Source organism: Aythya ferina (assembly GCF_964211825.1).
Source record: "Aythya ferina genome assembly, chromosome: 5".
NCBI classification, from domain to species: domain Eukaryota; kingdom Metazoa; phylum Chordata; class Aves; order Anseriformes; family Anatidae; genus Aythya; species Aythya ferina.
The window spans coordinates 30,086,117-30,105,295 of NC_140301.1; the positions used below are offsets into that span (position 1 = coordinate 30,086,117).

The window sequence follows — 19,179 nt, forward strand, 5'->3', positions numbered from 1 at the left end:
AATGGGGGTGGGAGCAGGGAGCTGCTTATGATGGCACATACTCCTTTTTCTAACTGAAAGGGAATTAGAGATTCCAGTGCTTCACTGTTCATTGCTACTTTCTGCCAGCAGTGTCCATTTATCTGTGTATGCTGAGCTCTCTCTCATTCTCTCTTTGAAGTTATATTGCTTTTGTTCTCCCATTCTCTGTTTGGCTAGAATAAAAACTGCTCAGCAATACTTCAGACCATTCTAGGTCTTTCCCAGATCACTTCTGTGGTGATAGGTTGATGTGAAAAGAAAGCCTGGTCTGCCTTGGGAACATCTATTAATGCATGCCGTAAGCCACTCTAATCAGACATGCTATGATTATTTTTTATTTTTTTCACCAGACATAGTGCTGCAGGACATGAAGAGAAAAGCAAGGCTTTGCTCTACAGTCACGCAATGGCTCTGAATCCCAGAAATTAAAAATGAGAAAAATCCACTAATCCAGCTCGCCAAGTCCCCTCCAGCCTGTATGTTTTGTTGCACGTGGTCTTTTCCCCTTGCGTTTTCTCTAGTCTCATCCTAAATGTGTCACGTGGTGGGCTTCTGCTCTTTCCCTTGGGAGGCTGGGGCAGAGCTCGTGGGTCTCACCACTCGAGCACTTTCTGTGGAGCCTTTTGCAGACCGTACATCATCTCCCCAGCTGGCATGCTCCTGCTCTGAAGCACTGCTTGCTTGTTTCAACCCATAATGGCATGGCTTGCTGGTCTACCCCCAGATAAGACTCCCCTGTTTACAATACAGTAGCAGGGAATGAGCTCACGATATGGGTGTTACACAGTCTGTGTGCTTTGTTTGTTAAAGGTGGACTTCCAGTGCCACTTTGTTCATTGCCTGGTACAATTACTATTCTGTTGCACTTGTCATTGTCACTCAAACTGATCAGAATTTCACCTTTACTTTCTCTATGCATAAAGAAGAGGGACTTTTGGAGGACCCCTGCCAAAGTATCTGTAGAGATAACTGATGCGTGTGCTTTGCAGGCAGTCTCTAAAGCCAGATATTGAATTATCTTGTGATGTGAAATGAATGGAGACTGAGGGAGTACGTTTTCCTTCTCTTTTTGTATTCCTCTAATGTTTTGTGGAAGGAAGTACCACCGAATTTCAGACCAACTGTGTTTTCTTCTTTTGAGCTTTTGATGCAAGAGAAGTGCTTTGTAATGATAAGGCAGAGATATTTTCCTTATATATTTTTCCCAGGCACTCTGGGAGTAGGAAAAAAAAGGGAAAATCAGAATGGTGTCATCTGTTTGAAATTTGGATGTATGTACCACTGAGGAGAGCAGGACTGGACTAGGAGCCCATTGTGCTCAGCACAGGACAGACACAGAGCAAAAGACAGTCCTTGACCAAGCAGCAATGCAGGGAAATTCGGCTGTTGATGCTGTTCTCCGTGTCAGTTGCTGCAGGAACAGATCCCTGCTTAGGACTTCTGGTTACGTTTCCACCGCTTCCCTTCCCTTCCTTTTCCTGGAACTGAGCAACCAGAGGAAAGGCCACCAAGACGTACTCAGATCAGATCAACAAATTTTGGCAGACGTTTGTCTAAATTGTTCTTTCCAACCTCCAGAACACGTCATCCAAACATTCAGTGCTGTTGTTGCCACCCTTACCCTCCTTTCCATGAGCTAGTTGGTCTTGTGTATGCTAACGGTTTGTGAATAATGCTAAATGGTGCTCATAAGCAGTATACTAGGGGCGTAAGAGATGTCTGTGTTTATTACTTCGTTTTGTCAGATTATTAGGTAAATCACACTCCCCTAATGCACTACTTTAGTTGAATGAAATGGGCTATAAAACAAAGAAACAAAGAGCCCTTTTATGCAGAGGCCAGAAAGGCAAAAACAAAGTGTCCTCGCAGAAGTTGTGGCTGTGAGCTATAATTTTACAAATTGCACAGCTCTGTGCAAGTCAGCCTTAAAATACAAGGGCATTTGATCAGAAATATGCTACTTTATTCCCAGACCCATGGAGAGCTAGGAGTTTTGTAACCTACATTTTTGTGTTTTGATTTCTGCATCAGTAAAGTGCTCTGGGAGCAGGAAGTGCTGCTGTATCGCTAATCCTACTTAGAGCAGGCAATTCACTGTACCTGAAAATACACTGCAAAGCAGAATAGCTCGTGCAACTTTGCCTACTTGTCATGGAGATTCAGAACCTCCATGATAATGAGGAAAGCCTGTGGTGTGCAGGAAGCGAGAAGCTGGTGATCAATTAGTCAGGCAGGGATTTCCTCCTCTGTGTTGCTAATTACAGGACATGTTGGTCAGCCGGCGTTAAATGCCTCCTACTGAAAGAAATCATCTTTAGCATGCGGGCATAAATAATCCACAGGGCACACAGCCCTGTGATTTATCTTGGTCCAAGTGCTCCCAGCACCAGAGGTCAACGTTTAGTGATGTCCATTCTCACACTTCGGGTGTACCACACGCTCTGAGGACTAAACTTACCTTTTCTATATCAATTGCAGGAATGCAAATACTTTTTTGATTCTCTATCCTGGCTCTCAGAATTGTCATTAGGATGAAAATTCAGCACGAGTGTCTGTTACTTTAGTTTGCTGACAAGCTCTTGTCATCAGGGGGCTATAGGAGAGTCCTGCTCAGAAAAGCTGACATCCTGACTTGGTCTGTTGACCCCAAATAAATTAGTCACAGGACTTTGTTTCATTGCACTTTTTCCTTCAGGAGTGTAGGATGCAGTTCCCAGATCTAGTACACAGCCTTGTGGATTCAAATGCCCTGGAAAGGTGAATGTCCTTTCACCCATGTGCTGCCAGCAGCTCAGGAAGGGGGGAAGAGGAAGCTTCCTTGATCCCCTACTCCCTGCTGCCAGCATCAGTGACACTTGGCAAGAAGCAGAGCTGAGATTTCTCAGAGGACAACAGGAAGGGCTGACAGGAGGAGAGGCAGAAGGATGCTCAGGCCGTGCCAGACTTTGGTCAAGATGAACTCCGTACGTCCCATTTCACAACCACCAATGAAACAGGTACCATGGAATCCTCCTGTGCCACTCTGTGCAAATGAAGCTAATAAAACATTGGGTCTAATTAATATTAATCTGAGCATGGACAGTACGTTGTCCAGTAGAGCACATTCCTTAGGTTAGCCAAACAACATATGGCCATATGTGACCTCCCACCTCCTTCTCTCTTCCCTGTCAAAAGATGTCACCCTGAGAAAACTTGCCACCATGACTTGTAATCTTTAATCTGAACTCTTTGATCAATTTTATGGTCTGTGAGAACAGCCTCTCTGCTGTAATGACATTTCTTCTTGAGGTGGAGAGTTACATTTTTGTTCTGTGTAAATGCAGCTTCCCCCGTGTGGCAGGTCTTGTAGATTAAGAAACCTTTCCAGAAAGTCAAAACAACAATGCAGATCAGACTTCTATGCCCTGCAGTCACTGTAAGGGCTGATGGAGTTACCAGCTAGGCTTACCTGTGAGTACCCTAAGGAGGGCACTGAAGGCAGTGTTTCTGTGTATGTCCTGCAACATAATGCAGTGCCAGATGCAGTCATACCTTATCAAGAGAAGTAACAAGTGCTTGCTTATTTATAAGAAGAATCCAGAGGAAAATCAATCTGTTTACAATGTGTGCTGCGATTTGGTTGCAGTCAATAACCATGTTTGTTTAACTCCGACATACGGCTCTGGATAAGGCTGATTGTCTCATTAAGGGAAATGAGTCAGGGAGAATATTTATAATCACTTGCTATTGATTTAAGCGGTGTCACTGTTAGAGGGGTAGCTGCTAGTGGTGAAATGAAAGGGCTTGTGAAGATTAAAGCACTTTGGAGATGCAGGGAATAAACAATGGAAACACTTGCAGAGTTTACAGGTGCAGGGCTGTATTCACAGTAATTTTTACTCTTACCTGTGAGATGGATTCCCTTGGTGAGCCTGGGTCAACCACTCATCTCTTCTGTGCCCCACCTTGATAGTAAAAGGCAGGTGCTACCTAGGCAGTATTTCTCCTTAAGGTGACTAGTAAGTTTGGTGCAAAACATCTCTAAGTTAGAGAAAATAAATTTTCATAACTCTTTCCAGGCTTTTTCCCCATCTCCTTCAAATGGAGGTTGTTCAGAATGGTGACAATATTGGCCATCTCTACGAATATTCAGATTCCGTGGCACTTCGGTGTTGCGGGAAAGGGTAAATAACAAAAGACAGAGCAGGTAAGGGATTTCTAGGAGAAACAAACCTTTCTTTTTCCAGCATAAAACCGTTATCATTCTGATAAGCTAGGAAAAGTTGTTCCAAATGACTGTGCTGATAGCAGAACATGAGCAGGACTGCCAATTTTAGAAAAAAAAAAAAAATCTACATTTTGTCCTTTTTTTTTTTTTCATTTGGTTAGGTTTTCCATCTTATTTGGAAAGCTGTAGATCTCAGTGTAGTAATATGGAGGTTTTGCTGATTTCTGACTAGGAACAGGCAGCAAAGGGAATGTGGTAGTTTCAACCACTTTTGGTTGTGCTGTAGTCAGGATTTGTGTTAATTACAGTATTTCTTTTTGATGAATTTAAGTAGGAACTTAGGTAGAAAACACCAATATCTGTAAATTTACAGTCCTCCTTCCTCTTTAGAAAGGAATGCATATTCTGAATCATACATGTACAGTGCCAAAGTCCTGCTGTTCCTTGCAAACCAATTCCATCTCGCATCAGTGTTGGTTTTAACCAAGACAGCAGTCTGTGTATAAAGCACTGTGGCCTTCCTCACCCAGAGGATAACGCATATTCTGCTATGTTGAGCGGGAATACAGGACCTGCTTTTTGAAGAACCTGGCCTGAACCACACCCGGCATCTCCATCCTGCAAAAGGATCGAAGAGCTGTCTCCCTGTGAAGGCTACAGCTGGAAGCTGTGCATTCAGCAGGGAGGAGAGGCCGGGCTGGCTGCTTACAGCAGTAGCATCCAAAGACTTTCCTGGCCTCTTCAGACACCAGCAGCAGTCAGGGAACGGAGGAACCCCACTGTGGCGGTTTCGCCTTCTGCCTCAGCTCCTTTGTTTCAGACTTAATGAAACATTTTAGATAAGTCAGTAACAAACGAAGAAACAAATACCAACACGAGGCTTACAGACACACAAATCAGATTGCGTGTAACCCTGACCGCAGGGAAACAATAATTAAAGTCTGCTGTCAGTAAGAGTGGCTTGGTTGCAGGAGACTGCAAGAAATTACAAGCTGGAGAACTGCTGTGAGTGGAGGGCTACGTTCCGAGGGTTTTTCTCCTCTCTTCTCACGCTGCAGGAGGAGAACTAAGGAAAGGTCCATCAGTGAGGGCAGTCTGACACCCAGCAGCGCTCAGACTCCCATGTTGATGCCTGCCTGCATGGGGACAGTAAGGCAGAGCCTGTGAAGGAGAGGTGGACCTAGCAGCTGTCTGGGTTGCTCTTCAGGTGCTGGAGACCACCTCAGGATCAGCTTTGTGTGGAGCATCTCCAGCCAGGGAGGGGCAGGAGAGGATGAGGCCAGCCCTGCTGCCTTGGGCTGCAGAAGCTGCTAGCCTTAGCATTGCGTTCCCTCTCTGGAGATGGAAGCTAAGGGGGAAAATTGCTTTAATTGCAGCTTTTTGCACAAATATGATTTGTCTAATAACTCTGTATGTTGTCTATAACAAGCAAATCTTTTTCTCTTCACCGTTAGCTAAATATAAACCTCCCTTCCTTTAAACAAAATTTGGGCCTGTGTAAGACTAATGCAACAATTTGTGTAATAATGAGTTTATTTAAATTCCTCCCATGCATTATAAAGTTGCTGCTTTATCTTCATGCTGTAGTTTAGGTTTTATATTTTCATATATCAAGCAAGAAGCTGAATGGGAGGAAAAAAAGATCGTACAACTTGTTATCTGTAAAATGTTTTGGAGGGCAGATGCTTTCTGAAAGCCACGTTTAAAGAATAATATTTAAAATAATACAGTCTTGTTAAACTTGTATTTTATGGGTCAACTTAGAAAAATCTCATGTGAATTGCTATGCGTATATAATGACTGATTTTAGAGACACAGAAAAGCAGAAGTCCTAGCTAAGGAATATGAATAGAAGCAAACTCTCTTGTGCCTCACATTTTTACAGTCTACGTGAGTAACGTGGGTTTTTGGTCCCCTTGCCTCTAGTTATCTTCCAGGCAACGCTCTGAGCTTTCAGTCGAGATCATAACTGCAACTAAGAAATCATCTTTAGAGACTAATATAGTGGTGTGTAAGCTGAATTATTGCTATAAGTAATAGCCAATGGTTATGGAAAGTAAATTCCTCTGAGCTTGTTCTGTGATTTAGGTTCGTGTCCACAGGTAGTTTGTAATATAAAGTTCCCTTTCCTCTGGAGTCTTTCAAACCCAAGGTTGCACCTGCCCACTGCAAACACGTAATGCAGGAGAACCACAACAGGTCAGTCAGTTACTTGCTGGGTGTTCCCTTAAACATTTTTATAATTGTGCATTTTTCCCTAGTTTTGCAAGGGAAATGGATATTGTGAGATTTTTTTTTTATTTTTTTTTTTTAAAAAAAGCTCTGAAAACTATTGGCACATGGCTGTTGGCCAGAAGGTTTGGTTTTTGCTGGAAAAATGTTAAAGCAACTACTGCGTTAGGACTGTGTGGTCAGTGTTGACGGGGTTTCAAGGTGATGCAGGAGTTTCTGTTGCTTTTTCCAGTGGCTGCACTGGAAGAGGAGGATACAGCTGGGGCACAGCCTTGTGCTGGAGGAAGCTGGGGCAGTGGTGGTTTTTAAAAAACATCGTTCCAATGTCCTCGTGTTGTGTATCAAACCGTAACGCTCCCATATTACAGGGATACCCAGCCTGCTCACGGGAATGAAGGGGGAGGCTTGGTGAGGGCAGCAAATTCTTACAGCATGAAATGTTTGTCAAACTTGGTTTAGTTTAAAAATAAGATTAATAAGAGGGGACTTGCAGAAAACAAACAGTGTTAGCTGCAGAAAGGTGTCATTCCTGTTGTCTATAATGCTCCCTTTATAACAAATTGTGGTGTAAAATCGACTGGGTTGAATCACCTGAGAGCACTCGCTGAGTGTGGGCGCTTTGGAGCTGGGTCTGACTGCGACTTTTTGTGGTGTCTGGCCTCAGTCTGGGAAACGAGATGATCCAAGTTACTGCCAGCCGGCTCCTGCTACTCTGGAGACATCGCTCACTTTGTAAGCAGAGGTTCTTTGTATTTCTCTACCCCGTGCCAAAGGTGGAGGGTATTTTTAAACAACCCATCCCATACCGCAGCCAGTAGCAGGCAGATATCTGGTGACCTCTTCTTGCTCCGGGATTTGGAGTGTGTGTGAAGTATTTGAGTGCCAGCAGTCACTGCAGTTTGTTCACTTCGTACGAATATCCTTGAGATGCTGCCCATCAAATTTTCCTGAGGAGGACCAGTGCTGGCTACAAGCCCGGGAGAAGGAGTCACGCTCTTGAACGATTTTACCTGGGTAAGTCAGCCTGCCTACGGTTACTGCAGGGACCAAAGGACGAGAAGCTCTCGCACCTTGAAGCCGGGCTGTCAACCATTTTCTTGTATCTGTCCATCAATCTGTGTGTGGCAGCACTGCCAAGATCAGTGCCCATATATAACTTTAAACAGAGTGTAGGAAGAGCAGAAGCTTCTGTATTTTCCAGATATGTCATTATTTTGACATGCTAAAGAGTAGTCGGGCCTGATGACGGCAAGAAGTGAGCAGCTGTGATTATTTCTTAGAGGCACAAACATGAGTGCTGTCTCTTTACAGACATGTGACAAGGAGGAGGATCAGCAGAGCAGGCAGCAGCTGAAGTTGGCAGGACTTTTTAACCCAAACTCCCTTTCTCAGTCTTTGTGCCACCAGCTGGTGGCAGGTACATATCAGGCTGATGGAGGAGCAGCTCAGGCTCTGCTGGAGGGCACTGAAGCCAGCCGTTCACAAATGCCCCAGGTGCTGGAGTTGTCCAAACGTGTGAGCCACATCTGACCACCAGCAATAGCTGGTAGTGCTGGTAGAGCAGGAAAATGAAGGTGGCAGTGTCAGCCTCAAAACCTTGGTGTCCAATCCTCCTGGCAACCACTGCAACAGCAGCTGGCAAGTGCCTGACTCACAGCTCTGGCCCCATTTCTGTCTGTCCAAGCAACAGAAATTCCCCAGCAGCATGGGAGGAAGCACATTACTTGAAAGTATTTCTTCTGCCTCCCCATAAGAGATTGCCACAGTAAAAGTAACAGGCCTGAACCCCACAGTGACCAGCCTGCGTTCAGCTCCTTGACATTCCCATGCATTTTTCTGAGGAGTAACAAAGCATTTCAAAACACTAGCCATGGTCCCTTATTCCTTTTCTTCTTTCTCAGAAGAACCTTCTAAAATACAGAATACAACGACTGCGAGGGGAGGCTGCCAAAAAGACAGCCCCTATAGGGGGTGGTGACATCTGGGGGTGCTGGGCAGGGGGTGCTGTGTCTGCTCAGTGCTGACCATCAGAGCTCCCACAACGCGTCTGAACAGCTCTCAGCATTTCAGCCTGTGCACACAGACAAGTTTTTATCAATATTTTTTTATCTCCATGCATATACATGCAAATAAACTCTAAGTGCCAGGCAAGGAGAAATAGCTGTGGTACCTGGTTGGTCATTTACAGCGTTATAGGGCTGAATGAGCCTAGGATGTATGCACCATTTCCTCACTTGGAGTGCATCAGGAGGGTGGTTTAGCTAAATCACGTTGCTTGAAAGCGGGTTTATTCAGCATGAAACAGATTTCCTGCTTACTGGAGGGAGGTAAATTCATTGGTGTTGCCTCTCTCACTGCTTCTAGAAATACAGGCAGAATCCAGGTCCTGAGGTGTGGAGTTTGATGTGTTGAGTCCTGGTTTGTGCTTATGTAGGGAAGCTGAGCAACAGCTGTGTAGAGTGCATGAATTAAGATGCTTGAACTGAAATCTGAAAGCTACTGGTGTTTTTATCAGGGGCCTGTGGCTTGCAGGACTGTGTCATGACAACTGCTTATCATCTAGTTCCCAGCTGTGGGTGCCAGGGCCTTTTCAGCTCAGACCTTCAACACCCAAAGTGGTCATCTGTAGAGTGATCATCTTGAAAACTACCCGTGCTTGTCTTGTTTTGCATCAAATTCACAAAGCATCAATGTGGTCAGCTGATGGCACTGAGAAAAGACTGACATGACCAAGCCCATGGCAGACTGTTGCATTCAGATGTGGAATTTCTTGAATCCCAAGATTCAAAGAAAATGCAGATGGAAGGAGTCAGGGGAACACAGAGCAAAGCTGGGGAGGGAGCTGGGGAAAGTTTGCATGGATCTGGTAAAGGCAAACCTGCTGGGGCTGGTGGGATTCTGCTAACAGGACCAGAAATCTGTCCTCTGACTAATTTCATCTTATATCTGGGAAACATTAATAAATGGCTGGGAACAACATTTCATTATTTCTATTTATGTTATTTTTTTCTTTTTTTTTTTTTAATTTAAATGGCTTCACACAATTTTTTGTGTTTTGTGAGGCAAACTGACTTGCTTATTTTGAAGCAGTTTACATTATGTTCATGTTACATTATGTTTACATTACGTTTAAACAGCAGTATTTCTTCTGTGTTATACATGCCTAGATATGCTTCAGTCATTCCTGTTTCGAGATTTCTTTGCCCCTTCAGGATTTTGCCTTCAGTACCTGAGTGCCACACAGTCACATTACGAGACGAACAGAGATCTCACAGCTCACTTCTCCCTTTGAGGATTCGTTTTCAGCCAGGCCAGCAGCGTGTGCTTCCACCAAGCATGCGGAAACGTTGTGATGTGTCAGAAGGTGTCATATTTTAGCAGCTGAGAGTGTTTAAGAAATTAAAGTGTTGTGAGGTCAGTTATTCTTCAGTCGGATACCCAATCTTTATATCAACACATCAGAATTTACTTTTTCTAATACAGGGAGTGTAAATTTGTCAAATCCTTGTTCAGTGTTCATAGCAGCTCACTCAGCTCTGTCTAACAGGTTAGCATGGGTGTTAGATGGTTTTTGTAATGTGTCTGTCCCTGGAGCAACCAGGAGCACTGTAAGTAAGGCACCAAATACCCAGAAATGGAAGCCCCCAAAACCCTTTTATGTGAGTTTGCGTTGTCCAGACATATGGACATGGCCTCTGTTCTGTGTCAAGAAAGTAAATAGCTGTGTGTTAGTCAAGAACTGGTGTCACGATGATTTAGTGTATCCCAGGAAAATAAACTCAGAAGTGGCCCATTTCTGCAGTGCTGCAGAGCAGGTTTGTTGCTGTGCACCTCCCTGCCTGTGTGCTCGGTAGCTGGAAGGCACATCTCAGGTGACTGATTTAAAGAAACAAACAAATCCATAAATAATTCAAAATGTTTTTAATTTATAGAATTAAGTAAATTTTAATTCCATAATTACCAGCTTCCTTTTACTTAAGCAGTCTAGGATTCACAAAATAGAAGCCCAGAAGGTATGCGTGACAGAGGAACCTGAGCTCAAGCCCCTGCCTCGCGAGGCAGAAGGAGGCAGGACTTTGCTCTGGAGGCAAAACCAGCCAGTGCAGCCTGCTGCCGAGCCCTTTAACAGCACACAAATCCCCCTCTGCAGGATCCCTCCAGAAATATGGTAACGAACCTCATTGTCCTAGGCTCTTGCTGGGCAGACAGGCTGTGGAGTCTCCATCCTTGGAGGTATTCAGAAGCCACCTGGACGTGGCCCTGCTTGAGCAGGGGGCTGCACCAGGCGGGCTCTAGAGCTCCCTGCCCACCTCAGCCACTCGGTGACTCTGTGGCTTGTACCTACCGACCCCCATCCGAACTAATCTCTGCCTTTTTCTGCTGTGATGCCCATTGAGGTCCAGGCAGGGTAGTGGAGGCAGTGAAGAAGGGAGGTGGAGGGGCAGGGTTTCCACCTAGCCCAAATGCCATCCGACGTCCCCAGGTGTGCTGCGGTGCCGCAGTGGGCTTGGGGCTACCAGTGCTGCAGGCAGCCCTGCAAAACATGCAAGCCATAGAGCATGGCATTGTGCTGTTTTCAAGCCTAATTTATGCAAAGAAAGAAAGAAAGCAAAAGGCATCAGCAGTTCTCTGCTGTGGTAAGCGCTATGTAAAATCAAGCTGCAGCACAAGACGTTGTGCTGGGTTCCTAGCCCTTTAGTACGGAGACGTGTTGCTCCCAGAGTATGGCGAGTTACCTGGGAGCAGTAATAGCATCAAACAGACTCAAAGAAAAGCAGATTTAATCTAGCAGTGGTTGCTATCCTTGAAGGCAAAGCTAAGGTCAGTGTTACAAAAGGGCAATCTAAACCAGCCAAAGGAAGTTCTCAGTAGCACCGGCAGTCGCTCTCCCTGCACTGCTGCAGTGGCTGAGCTGGCTGGGGGCTGCTCACTCCATTTTCTGCTCCGGGGCCGCTTTCTTCTCCTCACTTCTCTCTGGGCAAATGTCTTCTCCCTACCTTTATCAAAGGCAGAGAGCCTTTCCTCACTGTCCCGTGCGCAATTTCTTCTGCGTTAATTTTCTGAACCTTTTAAATTACATAAATGCAGTTTTAGTAGCACTAATTTCTACCGTGTTACTCTCTGCTCTTGCAGTTCCTATTGCATGTCATTCAGGATAAGTTTGGCTGGGGAGGTTACGGCATCCTCCAGATTACTGCTGTCCTTCCTGTACTTCTGTGAAGTATTTCTGTATCTAAGTCATCCCAGCACCTAATCAGTCTTTAATTTACTTTCAGCTCTTTAATGTAACCACAGGAAAAAAATAGTAATAGATGGCTTTCTTAGTAGTTATGTGCATTGCAAAAAACATGCCTTCCTTACCATCCCTCTTACTGTTTTTCTGTTATTGCAGAGATCAGTGTAATCCCATGATAACCCGGCTGTCTTGTGTTACCTAGATAGCTCTGCCCACACCTCTACCAGGACTGACGAACTTTTCCTCCCAGTTGATCTGTGGTGCAAAAGCAGATATCTATTCTACTGAATCATGCGTTCTTAAGGTTGCGAAACATAAAATGCATTTACATCTTCATAGGTGAGGTCTTCAGTAAGCATTTAAAAAGACCTCTCCTCCCTCCTCCTGCCATGGATTTAGAAGTTGAACTAATTTAAGCATCATCAAAGCCTCCTGGGCAGCCAGCTCCAGGTGGCCCAGCCTGGGCAGTGGGGTGGTCCCAGGTGATCTCCAGAGGTTTGTCCAACCTCACCCCATCTGGTGACCCTGCAGAAAGGCTCCTTTGGGACCAACTGGCTTTTAGAGTAACTCTTACTGGAAGAGGATGTGCAGCGGTAGGGAGTGCTTTGGCTACTTGCATGTGCAAGTGACACTTCAGTCAGTTAAAATGACACTTTTTTCATTGCTGTTAATTAAATGTATAGCGTAATCGCTATAACTGCATAAAGCAGATGTTGTTTTTATTACTAATTATGTTGATAAAAACTTCAGTTGGTAACAATTGCCACCGAGAATTTGTAGGTTTAAGCATCAGTAGAAGCAAGAAATGTTTACGCCAATTATTTTACTACCAGTTCAGAGATTTTAATGCCTGGATGATGGTTTGAGAGTTAGCTATTTCCCTCAGTTTATGATTCTGGTTTACATAGTAATTTTCATAACTCGAGGAACATAATCTTGCCAATCGCCTCAAAGTGAATCTGTATTTACGTCCACTCGCAATGTATTTAGCTATACAAAATTAAAATGTTTTAGGCAAATGCTTTAAGATAGAATAATAGCAACACTTTCATGTCCTGCCCTCCTTGCAAAATGTTCTGTAAGGAGTGGCACGCTTTCATCCTTACAAACTGCATATATTTCCCTTTGAGGGAGGAGGTGTGCGTATGTATATGTTCTTGCTTATCACCTGCACTGAGCTGGGAGGTAAATGATAAATTCTGTGGGATTTCTTCTGAGTACAACCAATTCCTTTACATCCCTTTGTTGTCCCCTCACAATTTAGCACAGCTCCAAAGAGAGACCACTCGAAAGAGAGCTTCATTTTCCTCTCTTTCTCTGATACAACAGTCACACAACTAGCAATGTTGCATACATGTATAAACATTGTAGTGGACTGAATTTACATTTTTTCTCTTAGCAGCTGGTTTTGGAGACTGGTTACCAGCATAACTGATGAACTGGTAAATCTGGTGCACTTACGTGGTAGTTATTATTTATCTTACGTATTGTGTGCCAATGATAACCAGTGGTTTAGCAGCCTTTTTAAGCCAAAATATAATTTCTGAGAACAATACAACTCTTGAAAAACATTTTTACAACTAGAAAACAGATTGTACCCTCTTTATGATATGCCTGCCAACTTCCATGCTGCAAGGCAATTTGTCCCAAAAAGGCCCTTTGTTGGGACCTGGCCTGGCCTTAACTTGGCAGCTTGCTGCTTCAGGACACCCTTTGGCTAGATAAATCTCATCTTCGTGAGCGTGAGCTCCTCCAGTGCTTAACTAGTGACTGGCCAGACCATTATATTGGTCATAAAGACCTGAGTCCAAAAATACCAGAGTAGTACAGGTTATTAAAATAGCAATTCTCACCTTGTCGTGGAAAGATAATTACGTTTTTAAATGCCACAATGTCAGGTGGAAAGTACACAGTAAATCCAAGTATGTTCTCCTTGTGGGGAAGATAAGTATTTGGTAAGATGCTATATGGTGATTAATATGGATGGGGGATTTAGTTCCTAGTTTAAATTAGAAACAAATTAGTAATGAAGCAGTATGTGCTTCCTTATACCACCAATAAATTGTAAAACCATAAGCACAAAGGACTAGGAGTAAGAAATTACTGGGATTGTTGCTTTTAAAAGCTGAGTCACCTTTTGTTGCAGAGCAATTGGGTTAAATGTAACCTGCCTTCTTCCAGTTAGGGAAAAACAAAGCGTTGTTAATTAGGACTTTGAATTTTAAGGAGTGAAAACAGTAAGCATCTTCTGATAACGTAATAATTCTGTCGTACCTTTCCATATTGCATTTTAGGTAGAGGCGGCTGAGTGCCCAGCTTAGGAGTATGTCTATATTCATGGTTCTCAGCTGGCTGCTTATAGATGCTATCTCTAGGAAGGCTGATGGAAAGCAACTGCTCAGGTGAAATCAATGAGGCTGTTCTGACTGTGTGTGTGGCTGAGACAGGGTATTTATTTGCCTCTGCTGCTGCATCTCCTCTTTTTTTTTAAGATGCTCTGTGAACTTATTGCTTTGAGCTGCTTTTCCTGGGACCTGAGCAGTCTGGACAAATATGCAGGTGAGATATGAGGACAGTCTTCTCATTTCAGTAAGCAACATTCAAGCTCTCGGTTTTTTAATTGCAGTTAATATTTTCATGCTGTAGCTGACAAAACCTATGAAGAGTTTTAGCAAACAGAACAGATGTTTGCACAAAGACTGCCTAAAGTGAGAATGTGAGAAAGGACTGGAAATGTTCCTTTTAGTTTAAGTTGAATTTAATATTCAAGAAAGTCATCTTCTCTCTGAAAAGCTCTTGACTTGCCAGGAAATATATTTGCAAAGCAGCGAAATAGAATCCATTTCACTCAGTAATGTGTAAGTGGTACTATTGCACGTATGTATGGCATTATATGAAGTGTAAAACAACTGTCTTATAAAAAAACTTTTGTCATACATTAGTATTATGGAAAGAGGTATGTCAGATGTGACAAAGTGGAGGACAAACTATGGAGAGGAGATAAGAGGAAAAGAAAAAAGGCTGTAGGATCAAGTTAGTGTGACTGTCTAATAATTCCGGTAGTAGCACAGCTGTCAGTGGCTGCAATCATATGCTTTTAAGAGTAGGGCCAAACTTTCCTTAGCCAGAAAGCCAGCTGTTAGAAATGGGAATTTTCAGAAGTATCCACTGAACATCTGCTGGAGTTTTTGCCTCCCAAACCCAGGGGGGATGGTGGCAGTCAAGTATCACTGGCTACATCAATAGAGCTGAACTTTTGCGACAGTAAAACAGTTTGAATTCTTCTGTGTATGAATATCATTACTGATTTCAGCAGTCCTGAGATAAAACCAGTTGTTATACAAATGAATCTTGGTTCCTCCAAGCCCTTGATTTTTGCGGACAGCCTGGATTAGAACATCTCCTTGCAGCTTTATTTATAACAAAGTACACGAGAGATAATTGAAATGCCTGACAAGCAAGAGAATGGGGGACATACCTCACAGCTAAGGCTCATTACAAGTGACAGTGCCTCTCATTTTGGATCTCAATTAAATACAGGCCATATAAATCTGCTTCTATCCAGCTATTACAGTATCCCATTATAAATCACAGAAGCGTGGACCTGCTTTTGCATTTGTCAGATATGCTTCCAAATTAAGGCAGAACTGACTCTTTTTTTTCCTCTGCAAACCTATATTAATGCTTGACATAATAAAATATGGTCTCACGTCTAAAAATAAGAGAGGATTGTGCTTTCCCCACGTAAACATCAGTAGAATGAGCTTTCCATTTTCTGGTTCCCAGCCCCTTACGTTCATCTTTCGTTGCTGGGCAAATTATGGAGTTGTGCAAATAATGTCTGTGACAAATCCGAGTTTGAACTGATGCAAGGACTCTTTTCACATTTTCCTTTATTTTTCTGGAGGTATGGGAGAATATAACTTAATTGCAATTTCTGAAATCCAGCTGTATGCAGTTTGTCCTTGAGCCTGCTTTCATCCCCTGTTAACCTGCACTCACTGCTGACACCTGTTGCCAGCAGCAGGTTGTCACAGAGAAAACAGGACTAAAGGGAATTATGGATTCCTGACAGGTAACATCAAGGAAACCAGTCATCATTTTTGCCACTCACGTGAAGGCAGTGCAAGCTAACATTCCTGGTGTCTGCACCTCAAGGAGCACATGGTGAGGTTCATGAACATACAAAGAGGGGCAGCTCAAATAAGGGGAAAGAGCAGCTGTCTTAGGGGGAGATGCTGAAATGGGTGGGACCCCTCTGCGGAGAGGTGGCTGAAGGAGAACTTAGCATGCTTTAGAGACATGAAGATGGGATAAAGCAAATGCAAAGCTGGTATTCAGATCCACATTGGTATGACTTGGTGAATGGTTCCTCTAAGTCCTTGTGCTTTTTTCACATGGCTCAGCTGCTTTCGTCGCTCTGTGCAACACTTTGCATGGGCTGGCGTCCTTGGAGGAACTGATGCAGATGTGCTTTTGTTGAAAGACTGTGAAATGTTGCTGTGGGCAGTCCAACAGGAAACAAATGGTGTGAATAGAGTGAGTTTAACTTATGCAGAAGCCTATAGCTCTCTCCCACAGAAAGTGATAGTAAAAGGAATTTAAAAAGTAGTAATTTTCAAGCTGCTGAAAGTTTTTCCAACGTGTTTGCTTGTCCACAGAGTTCTCACTGTTGTGTTAAAATAAACTCCACAATCCTCTACAGTTTAGGAGGTTCTAAATCAGTTGACATCCTAATTGTTTTAGGGTAATCTCTGTTTTCACATGCAAATTTAGTTCAAGATGCTGAAAAGGGATTTAAGTAAGGTGCCAGAAAACTCATGGGAAACCCACTGTAGCTTTCCCAAAACATTTAAGTAGAAGAAATTCTCAGGCAGTGAGGGAGAAACTCCCACGTGTATGTCTCCTAGTGCCAGAAAAACCCATATCATTGGCCAAAAAGTGTATATATATATATATATATATATATATATATATACACACACACAGTGAGAAAACAGTACAAATGTCCTACCAAAGAGCTGTATATGTGTAAAAATAAAAATAAAAAATTTATGATAGCAAAGCTGTGGACTAGGACCTTGCATGTTGTCTTTAGTACATACCGCAAGCGTTAGACTGGTGTAATAGAAGACAGGCTTAATGTGAATGAAGTAGAAAAGTAGGAAAATACAAATCAGCTAGATTTGGCTATGTGAACATACTAAAGCTAATGTATTTAGCCCAGCAGCAGGCAGGTTGTGGGCTCAGCAACGGGTGCTGCAGCTGCTGGGCACCGCTAACGCTGCTTTTACTGGGTGGAAGTTGGAGCCTGCAGCATTTGGGTTCCCTCTGCTGGTTTAGTTTAAGGCCCTGGCTGCTTAGCTTGTGTGATGGGAGGATATTATCCCTGAAAGGCTCTGAAGTATTTCCTTTCCGGCTGAGTTTTGGGATTTTGTGTAGTTGTTGCATCAGCAGACCATCCCTCTTTGAAAGGGGAGGGGCAGGAGGGTAAATATGCACCTGGCTCCCTAAAATAAGTGATTCAGAATTTAGGCAGATGCTTGAAGTTAAACATACACCTGTGTGCTGTACCTAGTAGGAGGATGGGTCACTTAGACACATGCTTCCATGCTTTCCAGGGTGAAGACCTTGGTGGGGACTTTGGCAATGGGTAGTTAAGCGGGCTGTGCTTCGAGTGCTTCATGAACCATTGCCTGAGTCTTGTCACCATCTGAAATGTCAGCGGCTATACAGCCATGTGGATTGCACTTATAGGTATAACGTGAAGGAAATAAGAGTCTTTGATTTTTTTTTTTTTTTTTTGGATTTCTTTGAAGGCTTTCTCATCCATGCATTAAGTTGAAGAGTAAGGACAGGCAGTAGTTATAAAGCACAATCAAACCCATAAAGCCATGGACATGCCTATCGCTTTCTTGCTGACTTTCATAGCTCTGGGCAAGTGATTCATTCTCCTCAGCTGAGTTTTTTCATTTGTCAAAATAGCTTTATGAGCACGGATAAGTGCTGGAAGGCATACCTTAGTTTTGAAGTAGTGTGAAATTATCAGCTGCAATGTTATTTCATTATGCAGGACAGCGGGAGCAAGGAAGGTATGTACTCAGTCAAGTGCACACCTGTAATGACGGCCTTCTGCGGTCAGCTGGAGAAGCTGCAGGTTTGTTGGGGTAGGGAAGGGGCAGCAGTTGCCCAGGGCATTTCTCTTTCAGGTCAGTGGGGGAAAAGCAGGAAGGCGCTGGAGGAAGGGGAGCTTCTTCTCTTGTTGTGCACGGCAGGTTTTAAAATCATGCAGCCTGCATTCAATTCCCAATCTGATTTTTTTTCTCAGTTCAATCACTTCCAAGAGACCGGGTGAGAACTTGCACAGCCTCAGATGGCACAGCACCATTTCCATACATGATGATCCATACATAGTGGAACAAGGTCCCAGATCCACCCACAGCCAGGGAACTGAGGCAGCAGGACATGGTGCAGGGCTTGTTTCCTTGTCAGTGTGACAGTGCCACAGCTTGACGTCTAGATGACTGAACAAAAGTCCCAGAGATGTCAGTGCAGAATAAGCCCTGGCATCCCAGTTTCCATATTGTGCATGTGCCCTAAGTTTTAGATTGCTCATGCAGGCACAGTTTTGGAGTCAGCGAGGTAGTAGTGACAGCGAACACAGCATAAACAGGGTCAGAATCATTCCTACCACGTTAGTAACTTTCTGAAACATCCTACCCACTAGGGCAAATGAAAACTGTGTGAGGAGCTCACTGCATTAGTTACTTATTCAAAGTTCAGTTCCATAGGAGAAAAATGCATTGATTGAGAGCACAGTAACTTGGATGATGGATTTTTTTTAATACAGAAATTGTATTTGGGGGGAAAAAATAATTAGTGCTCATGTAAGTTTCTCTGCAAAATCCAAACCAAGGAAAAGTTAATAGAAAGCTTTCTTGAAGCATGCCATGAGAAGATATGATGTTCTGTTAAAAGAAACTGTATTCTCGTAAAGGGTGACAATAGTAAAAAGAATGACCTTATTTCAGAAACTCTAAATAAGAAAGGACCTTAAAAGGCCAGCCATCCCCCAAAAGATCTGATCAGAAGCTTTGACAGGTAAAGAAAGAACTCTTAAAAATGCCCATTCTCCAGGAGGTTAAAATTGTGAACGTTTCTCACACAAGTTTCAGAACTGCCAGACTTTTACAGGTGTTCTCTGCTGTCTTAGACTCTGCTGAGTGGCCTCATCTGCACTTTTTTTCAGGAAAAAGTGCCTATTCACAAAAATATGGATGTAAATGGAAAAGCTTCCTATATAACTACAGAAGAAAAAACTGTAAACTTTAGCTTCCCGTAAATATGTACTAGGGTTGCAACTGCCAATGCACCTGAAAAATTTTTGTGTGATGTTTTGTGCGATGTTTAGAAAAAGGAGGAGGAGGAATGAGGAATGAAAAGACTTATCAACCATTGCGTTTACCTCTTCCTGAATGAAGGT

The 19,179-nt window shown here is 43.4% G+C and overlaps 1 protein-coding gene across 12 annotated transcripts in view; it reads left to right on the forward strand.

Annotated features, from left to right (window-relative positions):
• The window catches only part of RGS6 (regulator of G protein signaling 6), a 252,914-nt gene that overhangs the window by 114,581 nt on the left and 119,154 nt on the right, over positions 1-19,179 (forward strand). For 2 of the 12 annotated variants that reach the window (XR_014693511.1, XR_014693513.1), the window contains exon 2: positions 14,189-14,255. The exons of the other annotated variants lie outside the window; for them this stretch is intronic. The gene's annotated coding sequence lies outside the window, so the exon portion shown is untranslated. The remainder of the gene's footprint in view (positions 1-14,188; positions 14,256-19,179) is intronic. 12 annotated transcript variants of the gene reach the window in all.